The following is a 13,915-nucleotide window of genomic DNA, read 5'->3' as shown; positions in this document are numbered from 1 at the left end:
AACTTGGGTCAAATGATCACCTCATCAAGGCGATGTGCAAAACTCATGAGTCAGCCATGCCGGCTGAAGGTCAAGGTCAGAACTCAAGGTCAAAGGTTTTAGTCTTCCATTTCATGTCTGCTGTATATCTCCTAAACCCCCTTCAAGGAATTTTATAGAACTTGGGTCAAATGATCACCTTATCAAATCGATGTGCAGAACTTACGAGTCAGCCATGCTGGCTCAAGGTCAAGGTCACAGCTTAGGGTCAAAGGTTTGAGCCTTCCATTTTGTGTCCACTCTGTATCTCCTAAGGCCTAAAAAAAAATATGTTTGTTTCCTGTAACCCGACCGACCGTAAGTTTTTACCGCCGACCGCAATTTTTTTATGGGCTGAAATTCGAGATTCTGATCATATCTTTATTGATTATAGGGATAATTTAGTTGTACCCGACCTCGTCGCGCATAGTCACGAACGTTCCTGGTTCTGTCGACATTAAACAACATGGCGAAAAGCCTGTTTGCCGGTAGACTCGAGGTTCCGGGTTTTCACCCGCGAAAATCGAGAAGTTTTCTTTGATGCATATCGAGTTCAAAAGTTCTGCCCCTTGTCAATCAAAATCTCGGTGAATTTCAATACTGTTCGCCGCCACAAGCGGAAGTATGGCAGTAGGCGGAGCGTCATATACTAATTAGCTACTGACAGCTGTCAATCACGCCACGCGCCGACTGACATGTGGTTATCTCGTGGTTTGTATTTAGTACTTCATTATGAAAGGTGTTAATTGATCAAGGTGTAAACGATAATTGATAAACAATTCGTAGAAGAGCAGTCTATTATCATGTTTGTACAACTTGTTCAGGGGTCACGCTGTCGGTTGCACTTGAGCCATTTGCGACAAAAGATTAATTGTGGCCCCGAAAATCTCTAAATGGCAGAAACGGCCCGAAGCTATGTCTGTCTGCAAAACTATGAACTTTGCCTGTTACACAATGTTTACTTTCAGTTTTACTGAACAAAAGGAATCAGTGTAGAAAAAAAACTTGTATGAACAACATCTGTTATTGAAAGGCGGGAGCAAATTTTCAACAATTTTACTTGATTAGTAATTTAAACAGGCCTCGACCTTAGCGGTGGACCGTTGGACCGACGCAACCAAAAATATCGGCAGGTCCACTATCAAAAGTTGGGTAGACCGACGGTCAACCAATTTTCAGTCACGGTCTGCAAATAAAATAAAACCCTTAAAAGTGAAAAAATAGGGGTGGTGGGGTGGGGGATCGTATCCATATCGGCAAATTCACAAAACGAAAGTTGATTTTGCCTTAGTACGGCATTCTACAGTTATAAGCATTGGCGAGTTAAAGTCAGGATAGCACGAATGGACTACTCCACCGATCCGGTGAGTGGTTTTTACGTGGTAACTTTACCAAATTGAGTAATTACAACAGGCAAAATTACCTGGATTGACTGGAATTTACCCGCGAATCGTAAAACTATCAATACGTCATGCTGGTAATTTTCCATTCCACAGCACGTGCGCCCAATCGTAATACTTAATTTACATCGCAGTTACTTTTGACACAAAAAACGCGCGTAGTGCGTTCATTTTTTAATATAATCGCTTCAGATATTCAACACCGCTTGAGAACTAATACAGTTTGAATTCTATAACAATTTTAATAAGATATCGACAGGAATGTAGGAAAAATTCTTTTAAAACGATCAAATTTTCATATAATGTTTTGTAAAATTTCAAACAGCGCGATCTTGATTATTTATTTCCTTTTTAAAGTAAATAAACGGTACATACTATGGTAATAAAATTCAGACTTTTGACCAGAAAATACAAAAAACACAATTAAAAAATCTTAAATAATGAAAAAGCGGCAGCAATTTAAATACATGGAGTAAAACGATTTTTTGGCAAACAGATTTCTGTTAGCACGGCAGAATAGGTTACGTGACCTCATGAACGTCAATAGAAATGTGGTTTTAAAATGAGGCAGTATGATGTCGTTGCGATTTTTAATAAGTTTTAAATGAGTCTTCGTACATATGTTTTTTGACACAACACTTTGTTAGATATTCTTCTCAAACAATAATGTAAATTTCTTGAGGGCAAATAGGTCAGCATCGTTCACGGTCTGACACATTTACATGTCAGTTTATTCTGGATATTGCACATTCGCTTTTAAAAAATTAAAGAAAAAACTTTTTTACTGATTTCTTCTCAACAATTAAAGGAATCGAGAAAGTACGATCAGACAGTGATGTGTCACATGGCGCGAAAACATGACGTAATGCAATGACAATCTCGTGGAAACTATACCGCTTTGATCTCCACTGCAGATGCCACAATATCCGACACACTTCTTTGAGCTCTTTGAGGGGGTGTTAATTGATGATGAAAACGAGGCCAATTACTTAGTTTATCATCAGAATGATTACCGATAATTGTTGATGTTTTTTTTTTTCACTTTCAACACTGGTGCTGATTGTGTCCATATTTTGGGACACTTTTCAAAATAGTTATTTTTCGGGATAACAGATTGCTACAGTCTTCCATTTTTAATTATTTAGAAATAAGTCCTGTTTCTTTGAGTCATATGAAGTTATGACGTCTACAGCATCACAATTTATGAGATAGAATTGGAGGTCCACTAAAGTCTGAGCAGGTCAACTAGATTTTAGTAGTTGGTGAACCTGCTGGCAACTGCTGAAAAAAGTTAAGGTTGAGGCCTGATTAGGCAGTTAATTGGCGATAATAAGGTTACTAAACACTGAAATGTTCTGACACCTACTAAAAAAAAAAAATAAAAAAAAAAAAATCCCTACCTACCGACCCCCATTTTTTTCAGCATGTTACAGGAAACAAACATATTTTTTTTTTATGCCTAAACCCCTTAAAGGATTTTCATCAAACTTGGGTTAAATGATCATCTCATCAAGAGCTCATGAGTCAACCATGTCAACTCAAGGTCAAGGTTACAACTCAAGGTCAAAAGTTTGAGCTCTGTAGCTCCTAAACCCCTTGAAGGATTTTCATGAAACTTGGGTCAAATGATCACCTCATCAAGATGTTGTGCAGAATTTATGAGTCAGCCATATCAGTTCAAGGTCAAGGTCACAGCTAAAGGTCAAAGGTTTACCCTTTCACTATCCATAACAGTGGCGGGGGATTTAGCTGTCTTTCAGACTGCCTTGTTTGTTTATTGTGTTTAACCATGCCTGTGAAAGTAATGGTGTGACTTCTGTATTTTAGAGATTTACACATACAAGTTACAGAGAAGTCACATCCCAAACAGTAGGCATATATGTCATTTTGACCTGACATGCTGTCTCTGCGGCACAAGTTCTAGCTAAAATGTTTTCATACATTGGAATATAAACTTGGTAATAAGACCTTGTTGAAGAGATTTGACCAGGAACTGACCTAGAAATGGTGCACATCGTGTACATTTTTTGCAATTCTCTTGTATACACGTTTGGAAATTTGTATACGTCAGGCACAACAACAAAAAATGTCAGAACGTTATGGCAGTGTTGTTGGGAAGGGGTATATGGAGGGGGATAATGTTTTTGGACTGGCAACATGCCAATCGAGCACAAAATTGTGAGTAAAGTTGACATTTTGCCACTTGAAATTTTTTGTACTTGCAAAAATTTGCTAGTGCAAAAAGAAGTTAAATTCTAACCCTGCTACTTAAAAATTCCGGAAATATCACTGATTATAATCGGAAAGGTGTGATTGTTTGCCGGCTAAGGACTCCATAAAAAGACAGTTATTAAAACTATTTTTAGCTCCACTATTCGGAGAATAGGGGTGCTATTCTACTCGCCCCGGCATCGGCGTGAACTTTCTTGGTTAAATTTTTTCGGCAACTTTGGTTTTTAGCTCCACTATTCGAAGAATAGTCTAGCTATTCTACTCACCCTGGCGTCGGTGTCGGCGTCGGCGTCACACCTTGGTTAAGTTTTTGCATGCAAGTACATACAGCCATCAATTAAAGGCATATAGCTTTGAAACTTATTTTTTCTTTTTCTAGGTCAATTACCAACCTCTCTGGGTCAAGTCCCATAACTCTGACATGTATTTTGAGCAAATTATGCCCCCTTTTGGACTTAGAAAATTTTGGTTAAAGTTTTACATGCAAGTTACTATCTCCAAAACTAATGCAGATATTGTTTTGAAACTTCATATGTGCCTTCGGGGTTATAAAACTAGTTGATAGCAGCAAGTCCCATAACTCTGACTTTCATTTTGGCCAAATTATGCCCCCTTTTGGACTTAGAAAATTCTGGTTAAAGTTTTGCGTGCAAGTACATACAGCTATTTCTAAAAGGCATATAGATTTGAAACTTATTTTTTCTTTTTCTAGATCAATTACCAACCTCACTGGGTCAAGACCCATAACTCTGACATGTATTTTGAGCAAATTATGCCCCCTTTTAGACTTAGAAAATTTTGGTTAAAGTTTTACATGCAAGTTACTATCTCCAAAACTAATGCAGATATTGATTTGAAACTTCACATGTGTCTTCGGGGTTATAAATCTAGTTGATAGCAGCAAGTCCCATAACTCTGACCTTCATTTTGGCCAAATTATGCCCCCTTTTGGACTTAGAAAATTCTGGTTAAAGTTTTGCGTGCAAGTACATACAGCTATTTATAAAAGGCATATAGATTTGAAACTTATTTTTTCTTTTTCTAGATCAATTACCAACCTCACTGGGTCAAGTTCCATAACTCTGACATGTTTTTTGAGCAAATTATGCCCCCTTTTAGACTTAGAAAATTTTGGTTAAAGTTTTACATGCAAGTTATTATCTCCAAAACTAATGCAGATATTGATTTGAAACTTCACATGTGCCTTCGGGGTTATAAAACTAGTTGATAGCAGCAAGTCCCATAACTGATATGCATTTTGGTCAAATTATTCCCCCTTTTGAACTTAAAAATCTTTTGATATTTAACCTTTTTGGGTAATATTTTCCTGCTTCTGGGACAATATTTCGAATAGTTGAGCTTGGCTGTCTTACGGACAGCTCTTGTTCTTTGTTACTATTGCTTGTATCTAACTGTAACTTCACATTAACATTGTTCAGCATGCAAACAAAGTATGTGCAGGGGCTGGGCCCATTATACCCAAGTCCAAGGTCACCAAGGTGTTATACTTAGGTTATTTTTAAGGTTAAAGTTTTTCGGCAACCTTTGTTTTTCTGTCATATCTTTGTTACTATTGCTTATATCTTACTGTAACTTCACATAAACATTGTCCAGCATACAAACAAAGTATGTGCAGGGGCTGGGCCCATTATACATAAGGTCAAGGTCACCAAGGTGTTATATACTTAGGTTATTTTTAAGGCTTTTCTGTCATATCTTTGTTACTATTGCTTTTATCTTACTGTAACTTCACATAAACATTGTCCAGCATACAAACAAACTATGTGCAGGGGCTGGGCCCATTATACATAAGGTCAAGGTCACCAAGGTGTTATACTTAGGTTATTTTTAAGGTTAAAGTTTTCGGCAACCTTTGTTTTTCTGTCATATCTTTGTTACTGTTGCTTGTATCTTACTGTAAGTTCACATAAACATTGTCCAGCATACAAACAAAGTATGTGAAGGGGCTGGGCCCATTATACCCAAGGTCAAAGTCACCAAGTTGTTATACTTGTCACTATTTTCATGTTAAATTTGTTCGAAAGCTTCGTTTATAGACATACCTTTGGTACTTTAAAAGATAATGGCCCCATGTAGTTCTGGGACGATCTGTGTATGAAAAGAATTGGAACCACTGCCTTACCCTTGCATGATCGTAAGAGGCGACTAATAGGGTCTTAACACTTGGTTTTGCTGTAACTCTGTGATTCCAGCAGGTATGCAAATTTTGATTCCATACCTCTTGTTTTTATTTCGATGTAAATGAGGTATGAAACCAAAATTTGTAGTCCTGTTTGGCTCCATATAACCTATACTGTGTTGGTGCGCCGTAAAACCCAAATAAATAAATTAAAAGATAATGACTTGAAATTAAAAATATTTCTTTATAATCATCATCTGCATGTGTGGTTACAATCCCCATAACTCTAATTGTATTTTTGACAGAATATGCCCCTTTCATACTTTTTTGGCAATCTTCGCTTTCTGGATATAACTTTAATACAATATAAGATAATGACTTGGTGTATCTTCCTATTAAAGTAGAGGTCTCTTATTGAGACATAAATTCATTTTACTGTCAAAATCGCAGAATAGTGGAGCGCGCTGTCTTACGGACAGCTCTTGTTATCATTAATGATTGAATAACCAGACCATTATCTGGATCATTACAGTATTGTTACAGAAATGTCAATCCTCTTGTCCTTGAAATGCCGCATGATTCTCCACTTTATTTACCAGATTGATTTGAATTATAGCAAGTTAGCTGAAAATGATTGTTACACTGCTTATTAATTTCCAAATGCTTTAGTGGAAAAGCTGCAATTAGCATGTATGATTTAGGCAATGAAAATTGCAGTGTAGGAATGCAAAATGAAAAAATGTTTTTATATTGGCTTGTACTGCAAAGATACATTTATACTGTAGCCCTAATGTTACGTGAAAACATATGTAATTATTTTTCAATTCATATAATTGTCGACCATTTGGTAACTTCAAAAATCACTGATTTCGTATACATTGCACAGCATCCTTTGTTGATAGTTTCTATTTGTACATGACATTTTTACATTGCACAGGAGCCTTTATTGATAGTTTCTATTGTGCATTGCATTTGTACATTGCACAGGAGCCTTTATTTATAGTTTTTATTTGTGCATTGCTCAGGAGCCTTTATTGATAATTTCTGTTTTTAACTTGACTATTTAAAGAAAAGTCTAGCTATTCTACTCACCCTGGCATCGGTGTCGGCATCACACCTTGGTTAACGTTTTGCATGCAAGGATGTATAGCTATCGTTTAAAGGCATATAGCTTTGAAACTTACTTTTTCTTTTTCTATCCAGGTCAATTACCAACCTCACTGGGTCAAGTCCCATAACTTTGACATGTATTTTGGGCAAATTATGCCCCCTTTTGGACTTGGAAAATCCTGGTTAAAGTTTTGCATGCAAGTTACTGTCTCGAAAACTAATTAATGCAAATACTGAATTGAAACTTCACGTTTCTCAGGGGTTATAAAAGTAGGTGATAGCATCAAGTTCCGTAACTCTGACATGCATTTTTGCCAAATTATTATAATTATTTATCCAAGTTATATTTTGGACTTAGAAAATCCTGGTTAAAGTTTTGCATGCAAGTTACTATCTCCATAACTAATGCAGATACTGGGTTGAAACTATAGATATTTTAACATTTAGGGTAATAATCCTGCCTCTGGGACAACAATTGAATAGTTGAGCATTGGCTGTCTTACGGACAGCTCTTGTTTAAATTTACAATTTTGATTAATAATTCCATTGGCTATTTTCAGAGACTTGAATGCAGGCATCTTGACAGAGAAGATTAAGTTTTATATATTGCAAGTTGACCTGACCAGTACTCTGTATAACTGTTACCTTCCTGAGCATTTCTGTTTCGGTTTTAAATGCCGCAGTCCAATACTACTAGCAGTTCCTAACACAAACAAAAACTCTTCTGATGAAAACCATTTCTGTTCAACATTTATAGAAAAAAATCCTTTAAATTATTTTGGTATTATAATAAAGAAATATTCACAGAAGAGGTTTAGTTTCTGTAAGCAAACTTTAGGAAGAGGTAATGTCTTCTATTGATACAGATATACCTATAAGACCCAATGTTCCTGCATGCTGTTATATGTCATAGGTACTTACTGCTATTGTAAGAATGAATACTACTGACGGTGCCAAACCTTCAAACTAGCTTACTGATTTATTTCAGATAAAACATTTTGAAAAAAAATTATACTCGATAATTATGAAAATAAAAACAATAGAGGAAAGTGCAGCTTAGTACTTCTTTTCCGTTCAGAAGACTTCAGTATAATGCGTTTCCTCTTTTTCAAGTTTCAAATTTATATCACTTTAAGATACTGTTTAAGACTTTCTTTTCACATTCTGTAAGGAGCATTGAGTCTTAGAGCTCAAATATCAGTACACAGTTGTCAGCTCAGCTTGCAAAAAAACTAAAGCCATAATTTATCTGTTTCAGATCCGAATATGATCATCACTTCAACAGGCAACATGAAGACCATTAGATTTGAGAAAAGTTTGCTGATAAAGAACTCGTGCTCTTACTGCAATAAAGTGTTTGGATCAGAACGCGATATGAAGTTACATATGCGAAGTCATACAGGCGAAAAACCGTACAAATGTGAATTCTGTGGTCAGATGTTCACGTTGAAACGGTCCGCAGAAAAACATATTTTGAAGCAACACCACCTTAATGTTGTTGTTGAAAATATATAGGAAACATTTTTGGACTGAGATGTATGATGGACGTTAGCGACAGACATTCAGTTAGCAAAGATTAGGCTGACTCTGTTAGAATTATAAATAAAGGTCGCTTTTGCCTAATAAATTATTGACCATATTCCTGTTACAAAAAGATATTCCAGCAGTTATTTGCATACAAAAATTATGCCTGTTGACTCTGGACATTTCATATCCTGAATATTAGTGCACTGTGCACAATATTTAAATTTTTTTGTAGAGTGATGGATATATGTAACAGCCTTCAACTGTAACAAAAATCAAACTATAGGTTAATATCTAATAAGCAAGTTTGATGAAAAAGCTTTCCCTAAGTAAGTCTGCCTGACACATTTTTTAATTTGAAAGAAAATCATCCCCATTCTTTCCCTTTAAACTGGTTCTGAAATGAATTGAATGGAAAATAAGTACAAGTTAACATCACACCAGAATCATTCCAGCAGTTCAGTGTTTACTATCCGGCTTATTTTTTTGTTGAGAAGAAGAGCCTTTTATTGTATGTTATTTGAGAACTGCTGCTTCTATGTCCAAGGCTGGTTAGACTGAATTAGATAACATTTTACATCATAGTCCTATTTTCAAAGGCAGTAACCTGAATTGAACTTTGGCAATCCATCATGAATAACTGTAACAAAAGCTTAAACCTTTCACTGTTACACTTTGACATAGAAGAGGTAGAGACTTGAAGACCTATAATGTGTACACTTATTTGTAGAAAACCCAGTATGCATAGTAATAACTGCCTGTGGAAACCTATCTGAAAAAATAAGTTGCATTCTACACTTATATTTATATATATTAGAATATTCAGGTTGAAGTTTTACAAGTATGTTTTGAGTGTACAGCTAAATTGTTTGAAAATCACAAAGTTCTCAAGTTTTACTCACAACAAAGAGTACAATCTCACCCTTAAAAACATGAAATCTCAAATTTTGTTTGATATACTGATTATGGATTCCAGAAACAGGGAAGTTCAGCCTTGTTTCTTACTTTATGTTAAATACATTAAGTTGTCATTTGTTTTAACTGTTGCTGTATTGATTATGTGTAAATAGATATCTTTTCTGATATGTGACTCATGCAAAATGCATTGTATATGTTCTTACGTTTGCTATAGATTTTATGATTTTGATTGATATATTTAACAATGATGTACTTAAACATACTAATTGTAAACATTTAAAAGCAGCATTTATATACATTATGTTATGCTTCTGACACATGTATTCTGCTGCAAAATACTGGTCCATGTCAAAACATCTACAAACCAGCAAACATGCTAAATGATAGTGGTGAGATATGTTAAAGTATTGGACTTAAAGGTGGTCAGTCACATTGAAGCTTTAGTAACAAACCCCTAGTAGAAATGTAAGTTTTGCTGTCATTTATAGAATTGTGTAATTACCTCACATTTAGGAGAATAAATGAAAAATCCATGAAATTCTTTACTTTCAGTACAATTTCATGTTTTACCCATTTGACTGGTTACTGGATTTTTAGCTATCCCATAGGGAAGTGTTTAGATGAGCTATTGTGATCACCTACCATCCATCCACACTTTTTAGCTCATCTGAGCTGAAAGTTCAGAGTGAGCTTTTAGTATAGATAGATCCATTTTCTGTCGTCCATCACAATTTACATCAACATCTTTGACACTACTGGTCAAAACGACACCAACTTTGGTCTGTAGCATCCCGGCAGGGTCGTTTCTCAGATTTGTTTATACGGTTCCACTTAATGACCCAGTTTAGGTCTGGAATTTTATCAGCAGAAAACTGCGGGAGCCCTACTTTAAACAATTAATGAACTGCCTGATGGATGATCACCAAAAACCTTTAAACAAATTTTTCTCATGAACCACTTATGAATGTTCACCAGATTTGGTCAGAAGCAAGGTCAAAAGGACAAGATCTTCAATGGTGAGCAACTGCTTGGTTCAGTACAGTGGATATCACTTAACTTTGACTATAGGTTATACAAGATGTACATGCATTTTTATATCATTTGAAAATGCACTGGATTATGTTAAAGTCTGTATAAATATAATGTATGTTTTGTCATTAAACATGTATTTAAAAATACTAGATATTTTCTTGTATGAATAAGAGAGATTTGGTGGTATTTGTCACTTTAAACCAACATAGCATGAAGATAGAAAATATGGTAATATTTTTTGTGTCCCTAAAAGACATGTTATTTCTCAAATACAATTCCTGTTAAAGGCGTACGCTAGAGTCTCTGTATGAGATGGGCGAAATATTTCCCAGTAACAGAATTTCTTTAAACTTTGGATATTGAAGGACAATCATCCAAGAAACAAAGATATGCAATAAAAGTCATAGGTCACCAGTATTGAAAAAGAGTTATCTGACCTTTAAAACAGCATTTTTGGGGGAAGGTCGGAGGTTCTACCCAGATGCCCGCTAGAGATGAAATAATGCACGGTGGGGCACCTGGGGTCTTCCTCCACCATCAAAGCTGGAAAGTCACCATATGACCTATAATTGTGTCGGTGTGAATTAAATCCAACAAATAAATTCAGGTTCAAGTTGTGATGCACTTTTGTTCAAAGTTATTACTAATTAAATTTGATTCAGACTAAAAATAATTGTTCCACATTAACAGCCACATAATATTACAGATGGTGCTTTACTCTTGCAGAAATTTTCCTTAAATTATGTTCAATTTAGACTTCTCTCCTGTGACAGCTCTTGTTGAAAGCCCATTATATGAGAGGGTTCTTGCAATTTGTGGTCATTGATTTTTGAGTAGGATTTGTAGAATTTTCAGTAGAGGCTGGAATAGGATGGGATATTCTTTAATACAGATCAGTTGTAGAATACCTTAGGTTGAATGAATTGCTGATAGACAGATGAAATTGGATATTCTAACACAACCCAGTTGGTTTTCCTATTAAAAAAAGAAGGCTGAAAATTGTGTATTATTAAACAACAATTCATTTTTCTGACGTCACATTTATTACGTCGTAGTGTCAAAAGGCATAGCAGCAAGCTGGAAAAGAAACCAACAGAAAACAGGCAAATGTTTGATGGATGTCGTCAAGGATGTACAAAATAATCCTTGATAACTTGATATATCTTAAACAGTGATTTGCTCACATGATATGATTCCTTCGCATCTAAACTCCAAACAATGATTTTATTCAATGACAAATCACTGTTTGGGATATATTATTTCTTAATTTAAACCTGAAAATTGATATACCTACAAGATTTTATGAAAAGTGATATACCTACACATGTATGAGATGATACATCCTTAAAATTGATGAGCAGTCAAGAATGGATGGAAACAGCTGTATAGACAACAGTCTAGTTGAGATATTCTACAACAAAAATTGACAAACAGATTAGACTGGGTATGCTGTGTACAAACAAAAACCCTACTGTTTGAGATCCAGTCACACCTTCCATATTTATTGAAATTATTTGACAAAAATGAAACATCACATGAATGATGAACTTCAGCTCCTATTACAACAGAATAGATGAAATGACAAATACTGTGAGATTATATATTACAAGTACTTTAGAAACCTTTTACTAAATTCCTTCAAGCCATGTTGATGTGTGAAAAAAAACATTGCTGAAGGTAGGTGGGACTAGTTTTCTCTGTATGGCTATATGTAAAACTTTGAAAATCTCCTTCGAAACCACTAGCCTGATTTAAAACTTAATTTCATACAAGTATTTCTTTGGTAACCCTCTACCAAATTTCTTCAAGCCATGTTGATTGGTTTAATAACTGCTGCTATAGGATAGTGTTAGTTTTGTGTATGGCTGTTTTCATCTGCTGGTCCAATTTGAAAATAATGTTACAACAGTATTAACTGCATGACCCTTCTACAGATTCCTTTTAGCTATATGATTTGTTCAACAGCTTGGCCACAATAGGGTGGGGCTAGTTTTCTCTTTAGAGCTATTTGGAAATCTCTCAGAAACTGCTGGCACAATTTAAAAATAATTTTACACAAATATTCCTTCAGATCATTGAGTTATGTTAAAAAAGATGGCCAAAAGGGGTGTGTATTTTTTTATAATACAGTATGGAAATGCAAGACATTGACAGAGTGGAAAAGTTGGAAGAAATGAAAAATAGAGAAAATTGAAAACTGGGAAAGAAAGTACCAGTGTATTTGAAGAACAATGACATAATTTTGAAGTAACAACAAGAACAAAGAACTTTATGATTGAAAGCTAATATATACAGAAAATACAATGTAAAACTGACATCCCTACAACTGAAGATAAAAATAGATATTACCTAACAATGAACTTGACAGTAAAAACATTTTAAATGATTGTTTTAAATGTTGTATTCTATGTATATCTAATATACTTTACTAATAGTGACATTTTGGTAAATACATTGATATTTATAGTTATCAAAGATGTGTTTTTATATAAATTGAGTAGAATTTTGCCCTTCTTAATATAAGCTTGCCATCAGTTTGAAAAACAGGACAGTTCTTGGAAGGTTGGGGTAGAACTATAGCGATTACACCTACAATTTTGACAAACAACCACTGACATTTATAACAGCAGAAAATTCCTACAAGTCTAGTAATTTTACAACGTTTTTAGCTTGACTACTCACCCTGGTGGCTGGCGCATCGGCGTCACACCTTGGTTAAGTCTTTGCATGCAAGTACATACAGCTATCGTTTAAAGGCATATTGCTTTGAAACTTATTTTTTCTTTTTCTAGGTCAATTACCAACCTCACTGGGTCAAGTTCCATAACTCTGACATGTATTTTGAGCAAATTATGCCCCCTTTTGGACTTATAAAATTCTGGTTCAAGTTTTACATGCAAGTTACTATCTCCAAAACTAATGCAGATATTGAATTGAAACTTCACGTGTCTTCTGGGTTATAAAACTAGTTGATAGCAGCAAGTCCCATAACTCTGACCTGCATTTTAGCCAAATTATGCCCCCTTTGGACTTAGAAAATCCTGATTAAAGTTTTGCGTGCAAGTACTTACAGCTATTACTTAAAGGCATATAGAGATGAAACTTATTTTTCATTTTCTAGATCAATTACCAACCTCACTGGGTCAAGTCCCATAACTCAGACATGTATTTTGGGCAAGTTATGCCCCCTTTTGGACTTAGAAAATTCTGGTTCAAGTTTTACATGCAAGTTACTATCTCCAAAACTAATGCAGATATTGAATTGAAACTTTACATGTGCCTTCGGGGTTATAAAACTAGTTGATAGCAGCAAGTCCCATAACTCTGATATGCATTTTGGTCAAATTATGTCCCCTTTTAAACTTAAAACTCTTGATATTTAACATTTTGGGTAATATTTTCCTGCTTCTGGGACAATATTTCGAATAGTCGAGCTTGGCTGTCTTACAGACAGCTCTAGTTGTATTTAATGCAATATTGCCTTGTCCATATTATTACATATAGTATCCATTTATATAAAAAACACTATTTAAACAAAACT

General features: G+C 35.0%; 1 protein-coding gene across 3 annotated transcripts in view; it reads left to right on the top strand.

Annotated features, from left to right (window-relative positions):
• Positions 1-13,915, top strand: part of LOC123551473 (zinc finger protein 595-like) — a 51,614-nt gene that overhangs the window by 32,844 nt on the left and 4,855 nt on the right. The gene's annotated exons all lie outside the window — the stretch shown is intronic.

Source organism: Mercenaria mercenaria, chromosome 4, assembly GCF_021730395.1.
Source record: "Mercenaria mercenaria strain notata chromosome 4, MADL_Memer_1, whole genome shotgun sequence".
Taxonomy (NCBI): domain Eukaryota; kingdom Metazoa; phylum Mollusca; class Bivalvia; order Venerida; family Veneridae; genus Mercenaria; species Mercenaria mercenaria.
Note: the sequence above shows the minus strand (reverse complement) of the source record. Positions and strands in the feature narration are given on the sequence as shown.